This window comes from Watersipora subatra, chromosome 9 (assembly GCF_963576615.1).
Source record: "Watersipora subatra chromosome 9, tzWatSuba1.1, whole genome shotgun sequence".
Taxonomy (NCBI): Eukaryota; Metazoa; Bryozoa; class Gymnolaemata; order Cheilostomatida; family Watersiporidae; genus Watersipora; species Watersipora subatra.
Window position 1 is genome coordinate 59685512 of NC_088716.1, and position 12637 is coordinate 59698148.

Here is a 12637-nt window from a genome sequence, read left to right on the forward strand (position 1 = left end):
CACAAACGTTAAAATAGAATCGCTAGTTAACATCCATGTACATACACCTAAACATAGAGTTACTAGCTGCCATAATTGTGTATACACCTTGACATAGAGTTACTAGCTAAGATATATATGTACACAAACGTTAAAATAGAATCGCTAGTTAATATACATGTACATACACCTTAACATAAAATTAGTACATAGATATTAACAAAGAGTTGCTAGCTAATATACATGGGGTAACCTAAGAATTCTAAATACAGGCAAACCCATGTGAACAAAGCAGGACAAAACAGGCAAACAGCACACAACCATCATTAAATAGCACTATCTGCCCCTTTAAACTGTTTAGCTTAGGAGATCTTAAACCATAATTGTCAAGTACAACTTTTATCATATTTTCTAGGTAAATCAGCCACGCTGATTCCGATTTTGTACTCAAAATAAAGATTGGTCCACTAATCTTCAACGTCATTTAGGCTTTTTTAAAGCGTTTCAATATCCGTTTCAAAAACAACATTATCGGCATTACAAGCTCCGCCCATAAATATGTGACGAAACCTAGCTTTTTCAGGAACGGAAGTTAGGAATGTTTAGTCCGATTTAAAATAATAGTGATGGGTGTCTTAAAACCCATTATTATTTAACTCCAGCCTGTAAAATAATCTTAGTCTTTTATGAAAGGTATATAAACTATTTAAAATTGCTCGTAGCTTGTTACATGATGTTTAAATAGGCTGAACGTCAAGAAAAATGAGCTCAAAAAGCGTGATTTTATCACAAGCTAGGGTTGTTATCACGCTTTTTTAAATATGCAATGTTAAGCAACTTATCTACCTTTCAAAAAAGACAGAGATTATTTTTAAGGCTGAATTTAGATATTAATGGATTTTAGAACACCCATCTCTATTATTCTAAATCGGTCTAAACATCCCTATGTAACTTCTGTTCCTAAAAAGCTAGGTTACGTCACGTATTTATGGGCGGAGCTTCTTGTGCCGATAGTGTTGCTTTCGAGACCGATATTAAAACGCTGTAAAACGCCTTCATTACTCTGAAAGTTAGTGGACTATTCTTTATTTTGAGTAAAAAATCGGAATCAGCGTGTCTTATTTACCTAGTAAATACGATAAAAGTTGTACGTGACAGTTATGGTTTAAGTATGTACCATCACCTTCATAGTCTGTATCAGATGTCTTCTTCTACTTGGCTTTATTAAATTTGGAAGTTTGGACTGTTTGAAGCCAGTGTATTTTATTTATTTTAGCTGGTATTTTTCCTTATCAAAGCTTGTTCCTTTAACAGAAATTCCCAATAGGCCGGTTGACACAGGTTACTCAAGCCTTACGTATGAGGTTGTGTCCGGGTCACAATGGAGGCTGTTCACACTAAAAAATGTAAAACTATTTTGTGAACAATATCATAACAGATGCATAATGAAAATGGAAACAATTTTTGTTACGTTCTTTTCCTTGCCTGACCAATGTTAACAATAAAAACTCACGGAGCAATTAAATCGTATCCAATGAGAATCAAGCTTTCAAGTAGGGCGGTCCTTGTTCTCTTTCAGTTTGTTTCAGTCTCAACTAAGTGCCGTTAGACAGCGGTCGAATTATCTTGCAAGTCAAACAAAAGAAGAGCCTAGATTGTAAGTCAATCAATCATTATTCATTTGTAGATTTGTAGTATTATTGTGTTTTGAGGAAGGAAAAGGATAGAAAAGCTATCTTGTCTTGTATTATGAAGCAATATTTTGTTTCGATCAGATGAAACTTCCTCTGATAATGAACTGAAATAGTGAGATTTCTATTTTTATGAGTGACATTACGTTACTGCTGCAGAGGACAAAGATATGTAAAAATAGATTATATAATGCTAAAAACTTTGCTTGCTTAATAAAAAGGTAGCGCAGTTCAATATATAACTTGGGTTTAACAGCATTCATATCTGTGACTGCTGTCAATGGCAGAGATATGGAGAAATACATTATACAAATGTCGGTGTTTGTCATTTGTTAGTCTGTCGATTGCGTGTCATGTTATAGCTATAATGTCATGGCAGCGAAAAATCGCTTCACCTAAAATTCACTTCTAAACCTCCAGTTCTGCCTTCAGGCCTGCTATCCATTAAGCTATACGTTCAAGTAGTGTTACTACAGAATATTTGTGCACAGACTTATGCATCTGCCAATCTTGAATGCCAACTAGCTAAGATGTCACGCTTCAACCTTCAACCGGCATCATTAAAAATTATATTTAGGTCAGAGATCCTGACGTAATCTTTTTTCTAACACTGGCTTCAGAGGGATGGACACGACCCTTATTATAGTAAAAATTTACACTAGTTTAAGTTACTCAAATTTAGTGAACAAAGAAGTTTGGCTAATTGCAAATAAAATTTTTATGCAAACATTTTTTATTACCGGTGCACCGCCAGTCATACAGCTTGTAGATTATATAATACTAAAAGGATTGCTTGCTTGATAAAAAGGCAGCACAGTTTAAAAATATAACTTGAGATCAATGGAAGTGTAGAACTACTGCTCTGAACTTTAATGTTAATACATTGATCCCATTAGCTCATTATGGATGCAAGAATGAGTGTTTTTATTTGGTGCCATTTTTGTGGACATAATTCAAGTTCATTGTTAACTTGTATTAGAGAGTTTAGCCAACACAAAATTCTTGCTCTAGTCTTAATGAATACTGGCTATTTTTATCATTAGACTTTAAAATATATTATATAATGCTGAAAACCACACTGCATGTTGAATAAAGCACTGTAGCTGAACAACTGGCCTTAAATTTTATAGCATCCATGAAAATGCCTCAGACGAAACTACAGCTCTGGATTTCAATGACAATACACATTGATTTCCACATTGATTTCCACATTGATCCCTTTAGCTCATTACTAAAGCAACAATGAGTATTTTTATTGAGCCGCCATTTTTGTAGACAATTCAAGCTCCTCGGTAACTTGTATAGAGGAGCTTAGCAAACACAATAGTCTTGCTTTAGTCATGATGAACCATGTTTCTTTTGATTAACATACAAAGTGAGATATTGTGTTACTTGTTACACAAGCGCCTCGTTGTCTCATTTTACACTAGCAGCCTCACAATGCTAACGACAAGCCAGGGTTTCCAGTGTCTTAGCTTAGCAACTATTATGACTACAAGCTGAGATCAAACATTGTTTTTGTTTGTTATATTGACTTCAATACCCAGGAATTCAAAAGATTATAAGGTGACAATCAATAGGAGACGCTGCTGACAAGCCTCGTACTGACTTGTGCAGTGTTCTTTCTGTTTCACAAAAATTGTATTTTTGTAGTCACTGGATTTCTGCGGAGCTCTCCGCCAATAAATTACTCTGTTTGAATATTTAGCAGATGTATACTGTAAGATTCCTCATTCCTTCAATGATTACATCTATAGGTTTCCATACATTTCAAAAAATGACAATAACTACTAAATATTATAAGTTGTAGCGTATTGTCAGACACAAACCAATGCAAGTACATACATTAACAACCTGTCACGCACATGTTACATGGTGGTTGGCGTATTCTAACTGTTTATAATTATGAAATTACAAGGTACTTTGACACCTCTTTTGGGTTGTTTAGATTTAAAAACTCAGTTTTTTTCAGTTTTGATTAAAAAAAAATTGAATTGAATACTTTCTGTCAAAGCACACTGATAAAATAGCCATGGTGAAATTTAGAGCATTAATTTTTAAACACAATCAGGTGTCACACCTTGAATATTGAATATTACAGTTTGTATACAATAAAGTGTTCTTTACACCAGCTCCCTATAAGATACACATCATAAGAGACACAGTCCATAGTTGAAACATTTTTACATACATTGAAGGATGCAGATCTAATCTTTGTTAAGTGGTAACGTGGTGTTGAGTAAGCAACAAATTCATCTGATTATCTCTGATAGGATATCTTTCCTTTGTTCTTGTTGATTATACAGACATGTGGCACCAAACATTAACTTTTGTCCACACAGAGGTCGGGCAAAAAGTTTTGTTTTGATGCAGACACTGAAACTAGATTGATACAATTATATGTAATCAGTGGTGTTACAGATCTACAATGTTGTAACTAACTTTACCACGCTTTCTCTGTCAAAACATAAATATGCAAATGATAAAAAAAGGTGGTCATAGTCTAAATTCTTTTTCAATTACAATAACTAGGTGATATTGAGTTCTTCAGTACACAGTATGAAAAACGCAATTGCCCTTGATTCTTTTTACTAATACAACCTTTGGTTTTCATTGCCATCTCTCATTGATTATTAGTGGTAAAGATTTTTCCGGTTTGCAACTGAATAAATATAAAAAATATAACACCAAACTACATTACATTATGCTAGATGCATTTCCTGTTTGTCAAAGTAAATTGTGGAAGTATAACTACTACAAAGTTATTCGGTTACAAAGTTGGAGTTAAAGTTGTTCCGCAACCATAGAAATTAATCAAATAAGACTGACCTTTAGAACATTGTTATTAGGTACATGTATATGGTGATTCCATACAAGAATGAGAGTGTCATCGTACTTTTCCAGTTTACATTTGCTTATAGGTAAAACAAACAATAGATAGTTTACAGAAGCTGTCTTAAGCTTTAATACTATGGGCTAAAGTACTAAAATACTGCTGGCTTTAGTAAATTATTTAGGATAACTTATACTTGAGATAAAAGTTAATGGCAGCTATCAGATTGACATTTTCAGACTGCAATCAAAAGGTTTGTGTTTGAAGAGATGATTCCTAGTGTTACACTCATGAGATATCTTAGCCTCACCATCTATTCTCTACTCAGGTAATCAGACATTGTGCTGACTGCTTGAGAAGTAGACAGACATTTACAGAAAAACGATTCTGGTAGCTGAAGCCATAGCCAAGGAAAGATTGTGTTGTCGAGGCCTACTAACTGTTTGTATCTGTTTCTAGGTTAAATGAGTATTAATTTATCATGGCTAACAACATTCCTATCGAAGAAGCTATCCAGGACCTGAAAAGTGCTCTAGGGCCGCGGCCTCAGTCACGCAATGGTGAAGAGTTCCTGAACTTCCTTCAATTGCCTGAAAGTACATCACTGCGCCGAGTGCAACCGTTGGTAGAGCATGGTAACATTGCTGGAATATTATCTCTTTTGTGGAAAAACAACAATTTACAACCTGACCCTCCACAAACTTCAATATATGAGTTTGTGACTGGCAAGTTAGACCATTGGAGTGAGGATGAAATTCCTACTACTATGGAACCTGTTGATCCGCTGGTGAAACTAACTGCTGAAGTTTGGTTTCTGCGTCACCTCAAAGACCACGGCCAAATAACGGAGTACCAAAATGAGATTTTCAGGAGGTGCTTTGATAGCTTGGATGAAGATAACAACATATTTGATATCATAGTCAAAAGGAAAGAAGGCAACCTTTTCAAAGCAATATTAAATGTAATTCAAGAAGAAAATAAACTAAGGGAGCAGTTGTTGGAAATCAAGTTTGCTCACAAGTTTACCCAATACCAGCTGACTGCAGACATTTGGAGTACTTTAAATATGCATTCGAGGGATTTTTGCATCATTCCAGCTTCTTCCGATTCCTTGAAAATGTATGGAATGCATTTCTACACAACGAAGTTCGCTGATGATGGTGATGATAATGCAAAGAAGTGTGAGTATCCAACTTGACTATGCAATTCCATCTTATCCATAAAATGAGATTTTTTTTATTTTTGAGCAAGTTCAAAACCAGCTTTGCTACTTCTTAACAGAGGCTGCAAAATGTGATGGCTAAAGAGTAAATCAAAGCTACACTGACTGCCTTAGTGATACATGCAAGCATTATATTGTGATGGTTCAGAGCGAGTAATCTCATTCCACAGACCTATACCAGAATGCTTTGCTTTTTCAGTGGTTACACAGTTTCTATTTACCATAACTACACCACTACCTTTGTGGAAATAAAGCTAATTTATAATCAAGCATGTAGATGAACTAAGTACTAAGTTCTATTTCTAGTGGCAGCTCTCAATAGAACTCTTCTGGTCAGTATGGTAATTTATAAATTGTTTATTTAAACTGGGAAATTACTTGTTGACTTTGTTGGAAGTTTCTCAATAATTTGACCTTTGACCTTTGAGCAGATCGTTTTGAATAGCAGCAACACAAAAACACATACACTTTTGTCTTTATAACAACTCGCCGTGCTTAAATTTACTTGAAATTCAGAGTTGTCTACCCATTTCCAGGTATGGCTGTTGTAGTATTAGGGAAACTCCTCATAAATCAATGACGTTAGCTAAGATGCATTACAAAGCTTATTTCTGTTGAATCATAATCTATATGTAACAACTCTATTTTTTATCTAAAAATAACGATGCATTAAACTTCTATCAACTGAAAAATCCTTTTTGTAAGCATCAGTGTGAAACTTAACAAGGTAACATTGTTTTGGCCAAACATCAAAACCATATAAACCGAGTGTCAAAAAGTTTGAGAGTTGCTTTCTCCTATATAAAATTGGGTCTTGCATACTAAATAATATTATTCCCAGTCTATTAATAAGAACTAATGACACATAAATTTCTAAAGCAATCATTTAATTTTGAAAAACATGGCTTTCATTGAGTCAAATAGCAAATGAAATATTCAATCTTTGTGTAGACTCAGCAATTGCTGAAGCAAGATACCTTCGGGAAACTTTGAAAAAACGATTTAATTTTGTGCTGAGAGGACCTGACCGTGAGAGCGACTTTGACCCTGTTGAGGCATCTTTTGTTCAGCTTGAAGGCTGGCTAAAGAAAGAACTAAGCAGGATCAAGAATCAGTGCTCACTTCTGATCATTAGCTTTGCTCTTCATGGAACTCTGGGATACATTAATCCTCCTAACGGACAACAGAGAAGAGTGCATGATATTGTAAAGCTGATTGATGATGAGTCAGATGAGAAGACAGCTAAGGTGAGGCCTTCCAATTTATATATTGTTATATTAGAGAATCTTGAGCTTTTGTTATCCATTAGTAAAGTATATTCCTGTACATACTGGTGTACATTCTGGCATATGTACGGGTGTACATACTGGTGTACATACTGGTGTACATACTGGTGTACATACTGGTATACATACTGGTATACATACTGGTGTAAATCCTGGTGTACATACTGGTGTACATACTGGTCTACATACTTGTGTACATACTGGTCTACATACTGGTATACCTACTGGTCTACATACTGATGTACATATGTATGACAGGATAAAGAGTATTGCACATTTGATTTGGTGTATTGGTACACATACTGAAAAACATACTGATATGCTGGATAGATACTGATGTACATAATGATTGATGTACATAGAGGTATATATACTGAAGCACACACTGGTGTACAGTTGCATGAAAAGCTCTGGCTACTATATCTTTAAAAGATATGACAGCGTAAAAAGAATACTTTGGGTAATCTTATGCTCGAGCTATGTGCCTGTGATTGTTGTCTCACACCTAACTAAATGGAGTTTGAAAGTTGTTACTCGACGAATATCTCTAACTTTATTTTACAAATACACAAAGTCAAGTCTGCAAAAATAGAAAAGTATGAGTTTTTGTATAAATAGATTGTCACGATGATAATAGCAATAAGCCCATTATACACTTATAATATTGGAAAAACCAGATATAAGATGATAAGCAATATGAGACATAGATGCTGCCAAAGAAGACATCACCACCATAGAGCAGAAGTGAACCACAGTTTCACACCTTGCTCGATCAATAACCAAAAACTGGCCAGCACAAAAATTATTGCATTTAAACAAACTGTTTCACGTTTTATAACTGCATCATTGTTTTGTAAAATCATAATATTTAAAAGCAATATGCTTGTTAATAGTTTGAAAATTTGCTGACTGTTGCCACACTAAACTTTGTCAATTCAACAGTTTTCTTAAGCATTATTTCCAATGATTAGATAAATAATTTTTGCACTCCAAATTAAAACAGTGTTATGAAACAGCGAGACAAATGAAGTGCCAACAAAAATATTAATGACAAGATGAAGCACAGAACATGTTCGAATGATCTGCGTGTATGGAGTATTTGTATGGTCTACGCATACACACAGCCTGTGTTTTGTAAGTTCTATTGTTAACATTTTTTTTAGCATGTAAAGTGTTGAGCAACAGGAAACTACTCAATAGTTGCAGACAGACGTCAAACATGTTCTTATGTTCATACATCTGTGTTGCTTGTCAACGATTATGCACCTGTGTATCATTTAACAGGTGATCATATTACAAGTGTGCCGACATATACCAAAAGAAAATCGTTCAAGCCCTCATGAAGAGTCATATAAACAACTTGAAGAGTTTGTAAAAAATAAGTCATCAAATATGATGGTTCTTATGGCTGCTGAAGAACGGAAAGAGTATGGGCATAAAATGCAAAGAGACAGCTACATCTATAAGTTCGTGGAAGGGCTTCTTCAGATAAAAAAGGATGAACCACTTACATTATCAACTCTCCATGAACGTCTTCATTCAGCAGGTGTAGTTAAAGCAGACCGAGCAAACCTATCTAGTGCTGAAAAACGTCGAACGGTGCTTCGTGAGCCCCTACTTGAAATTTCAACACCGAAGGAAGAAGGGTGTTGTGAGGATGATGGCTACAGCTTGCTAGATTTTGATGATGAAACTGTGGAAATCCCTGATGATGAAATGGAAAATTACAGAGAGGAAACAAACTTGCGCTAAGCTCAAAGCAAAAGAATTCTATATAGAGACTAGCTTCTGTCATGTCTTTCGATAGAGTTTTATGAATATGAATGTTCTATCATCAGAGTAGGACTTAAACCAGAGTGACCCAAGAGAAAGCTAACTAGGCAAGATAAGACAATTAACATATCGAACACTGCAGATGAACACTTGGTTAAAATATATTCTATCAACAAGTGTTTATACATCTTTTCATTTCGAGTGTCGCCTGTATGTTTTTGAGCCTTTGTTAGTGAGTAGAATACTTTACATCTACTCTCTTGTATTTTATTTTTAAAGGTTTTGCACCATTCTATTATATTTGACGTGAAATGGTATAAACAATACACTATATAATATTCCAGATTATCCATTTTTGTAGGTGTAAACATTATATATATGTACAATAGCAGTAGCATATATACAATCATGTATTGAAGATTGGGCCTGTTTTCTACTAACTACAAATCATTGTCACTCTGATATGACTAGACGCTTCAGATAGCTGACACATCCACTTTACCCTTCTGAACTTGCTAAGACCCACCCTCTAGAGTATAAATACTTCTGTATGTATGATTACCTATATTCATTCTTGTGCACAATACAAGAAAAACTACAACCTTCTCTGAATCTTTCTACAATCATTAACTAGAGAGCGATTTTTTAATTGCACCAGCATCCACAATACATGAGCAAGCATCATCTTCATAAGTGACAATGTTGGAAATCTAATATAGGTTGCACCAGCATCACAGTGCACTAGCAGGACAGTTGTATCTTTTTGGAAATTTCCACTTGCCATGACCCAAAAAAGTAGTATTTTTTTAAAGCAGCAGCAAGTTTGTAGTCGCGATACCAACAAACAGAGGGTCAGAGGTTGGACAACCTCCCTTAGCCTGCTAACCAAAATACACTTCATATTGATAAATACATATTTTCTGAATAATAAGTTCTATATATACTCATATATATAAGAAAATGACATGTTTATTGTTTCCAAATAGTCAAATGGCTGAAAAAAAGTTACTGAGTTGCAGAGAAATATCTGGTTGGATAAGCTTGAGGCAGTAGAATGGTATGTATCATGTGCTCTACAGGTGGTAGTAGAATGGTATGCATCATGTGCTCTACAGGTGGCAGTAGAATGGTATGTATCAAGTGCTCTACAGGTGGCAGTAGAATGGTATGTATCATGTGCTCTACAGGTGGCAGTAGAATGGTATGTATCATGTGCTCTACAGGAGGCAGTAGAATGGTATGTATCATGTGCTCTACAGGTGGCAGTAGAATGGTCTTGGATATACCATGTGCTTTACAGGAGGCAGTAGAATGGTCTTGGATATACCATGTGCTCTACAGGAGGCAGTAGAATGGTCTTGGATATACCATGTGCTCAACAGGTGGCAGTAGAATGGTCTTGGATATACCATGTGCTTCATAAGTGTGAGCAGAAATCCAAAGGACTCCAACCTTCCATTACATAGCCCAACTTAATCTTAGAATAACACAGCTTTGGTTTACTACAAATATACTTCACACACTATTGCACCATTAAGGATATTCAATGTGTAACATAAAATGCAATATATATGTGAACAATATCGACACAAGTATCTACATAGGAAATGTATTTGTATTATATTTTTATGTCTGTATTTTGTTTCATATAATATAAGAGCATCTGTTCACTTTGGGTGACTGAGCTAGACTCACTTTATTTGTTTTATAAACGACCTCTGGGCAAAGTCCAAGGATATTGCTTGTTTTATAAACAGCCCCTGGATAAAATCCAGGACAGCTCCTGGACAAAGCCTAGGTGAGCTACATTCCTTCCTCATTTCACAGGATATAAAATTCACAAACAAAAGCTCAGTAATAGATATACATGTAATATATAAAATGACAAACTAAGACCTTAACATACATAAATTTGTCCCTAGCAAAATGATTGTATTTGCACACAGTCAAAGGATAAAATAATGTTGGTTGGTCACAAGACAAAATTTTAGAATTACTTGCAGTTATTTATCACTGACTAAATGAACTAAAATATTCCCGTATCTCTCTGGTGGCTGACACTGCCTAGTAGAGCTGTGTACTGGCGGCAGAACCTCCAGCCTGCGAGAATCCAGATCTCGGCTTACTCTAAATAACAAGTTGATGTGCGTCAGCCAATTTGGGAATGAATGCACTTTTATGAATACTGAGTTTCGTCGCGTGCGTTTTCTCTTTCCATCCATCACTACTACTTCAAAGCCTTGCTTGGCCACAACTGTCTGTTTGGTTGGGCTAAAACTCCCATCTAACTTTCCGTTTTCATTACTGTTCAGAAGGACCTCGTCCCCCACATTTACTTCCTTGCCAGAAACTCTTTCATCTAAATAATTTTTAGTAGGCGCTTATGCTAGCCCATCATTTTCGACAGCTTTCTCAAAAGCTGTGGCGTCTGTTTCTTTAACCATGCTTGGAATTTTGGTTTTCATTTCATAACCACTGCATAACAAAGTGAATAGTGCAACACCTGTTGCACTGTGTGGGTTTGATCTGTAGGCCATCAATAATTTTCTCAGAACCTTAGCCATGTTCTCACTATACTCATTAGCTATTTTCAGAGCTTTCAGGATTGTTCACATTACCCTCTCTACTTTCCCATTTGCTTGTGGCCATAGTGGGGTTGTAGGAACCCATTTTATGCCAGACCCGTTGAAGTAATCTTGAAACTTGTGTGAAATAAATTGTGGCCGGTTATCCATTCTCAGCATGTCACAAAAACCAAACCTGCAAAACAGTGTGTTCAAGAATTCAGTTACTTTTTCAGTTTTTGTAGATCTGAGAAATGCCCACTCAAAGTAACAGTTATAATTATAGTCAAGGACCAAAATGTCTGACTGACCATTCAGCAGAGGCCCTACGATATCTTTATTGAGATAAGACCATAGTTTGTCTGGAAACTTCGTCATAGAAATACTTTGCGGTGGATCTGGTTGTGAGACAGTCATGCAGTCTAAACACTGTCGGCAATAGTTCTCAGCCTGTTTATCAATACATGGCCACCACACTTTACTTCTGAGCCACTGTTTGGTTTTGACAATGCCTTGATGGCCTTCATGTGCTAACTCTATCACATGCTCTTTCAAGCTTACAGGAATCAAAATACGATTGCCCCTCAAACAGCACCCCATTTATCTCACTGAGCCCACTAGCTATGGATCTGAAAGAGGTGGAACAACTCCCAAAGTCATTATTTCGAAGTGCTTTAATCACATTTTGAATCTCACTGTTTAAATTTTTCCTCCAAATCCTCCCAATTTAAAGCTACTGAAAGTGATTCATGAGCAACAGTATTGGCATATCGATCCCCTACGCCCTTTGATATTAATGGTAAATCGTCTATCTTGTTTACCATTCCTGAAAGTGGATCAGCGATATTTCTTTTACTTTTTGGTACACAACACAGAACTTGAATGACTGCAAACGCAATGCCCAGCATTCTATTCTAGGCACAGTTTTAGATTTTGGATTGTTGAATATAAATTGAAGTGGCTTGTGGTCTGTTATCAACTGAAACTCGGCTCTTATGAAGTACATCATGAAATGTTCACAGCTCCAGACCAACGAAAGCGCTTTCTTCTCTGTCTGAATATATCGTCTTTCAATATCAGACAATGATCTATACCCATAAGCAATATCGCGATTTACACCATTTTGTGTATGTATTAGTACTGCACCTAAACCGAATGAACTGGCATATGCAACAAGTTTAGTCTCACATTTGGGATCATAATGGGCCAATGTGTTACCGTATTGACATCATGTCTCTGATTTTCTGAAATGCTTTCTGCTGCTCGTTATCCCATCTGAACACTAAATT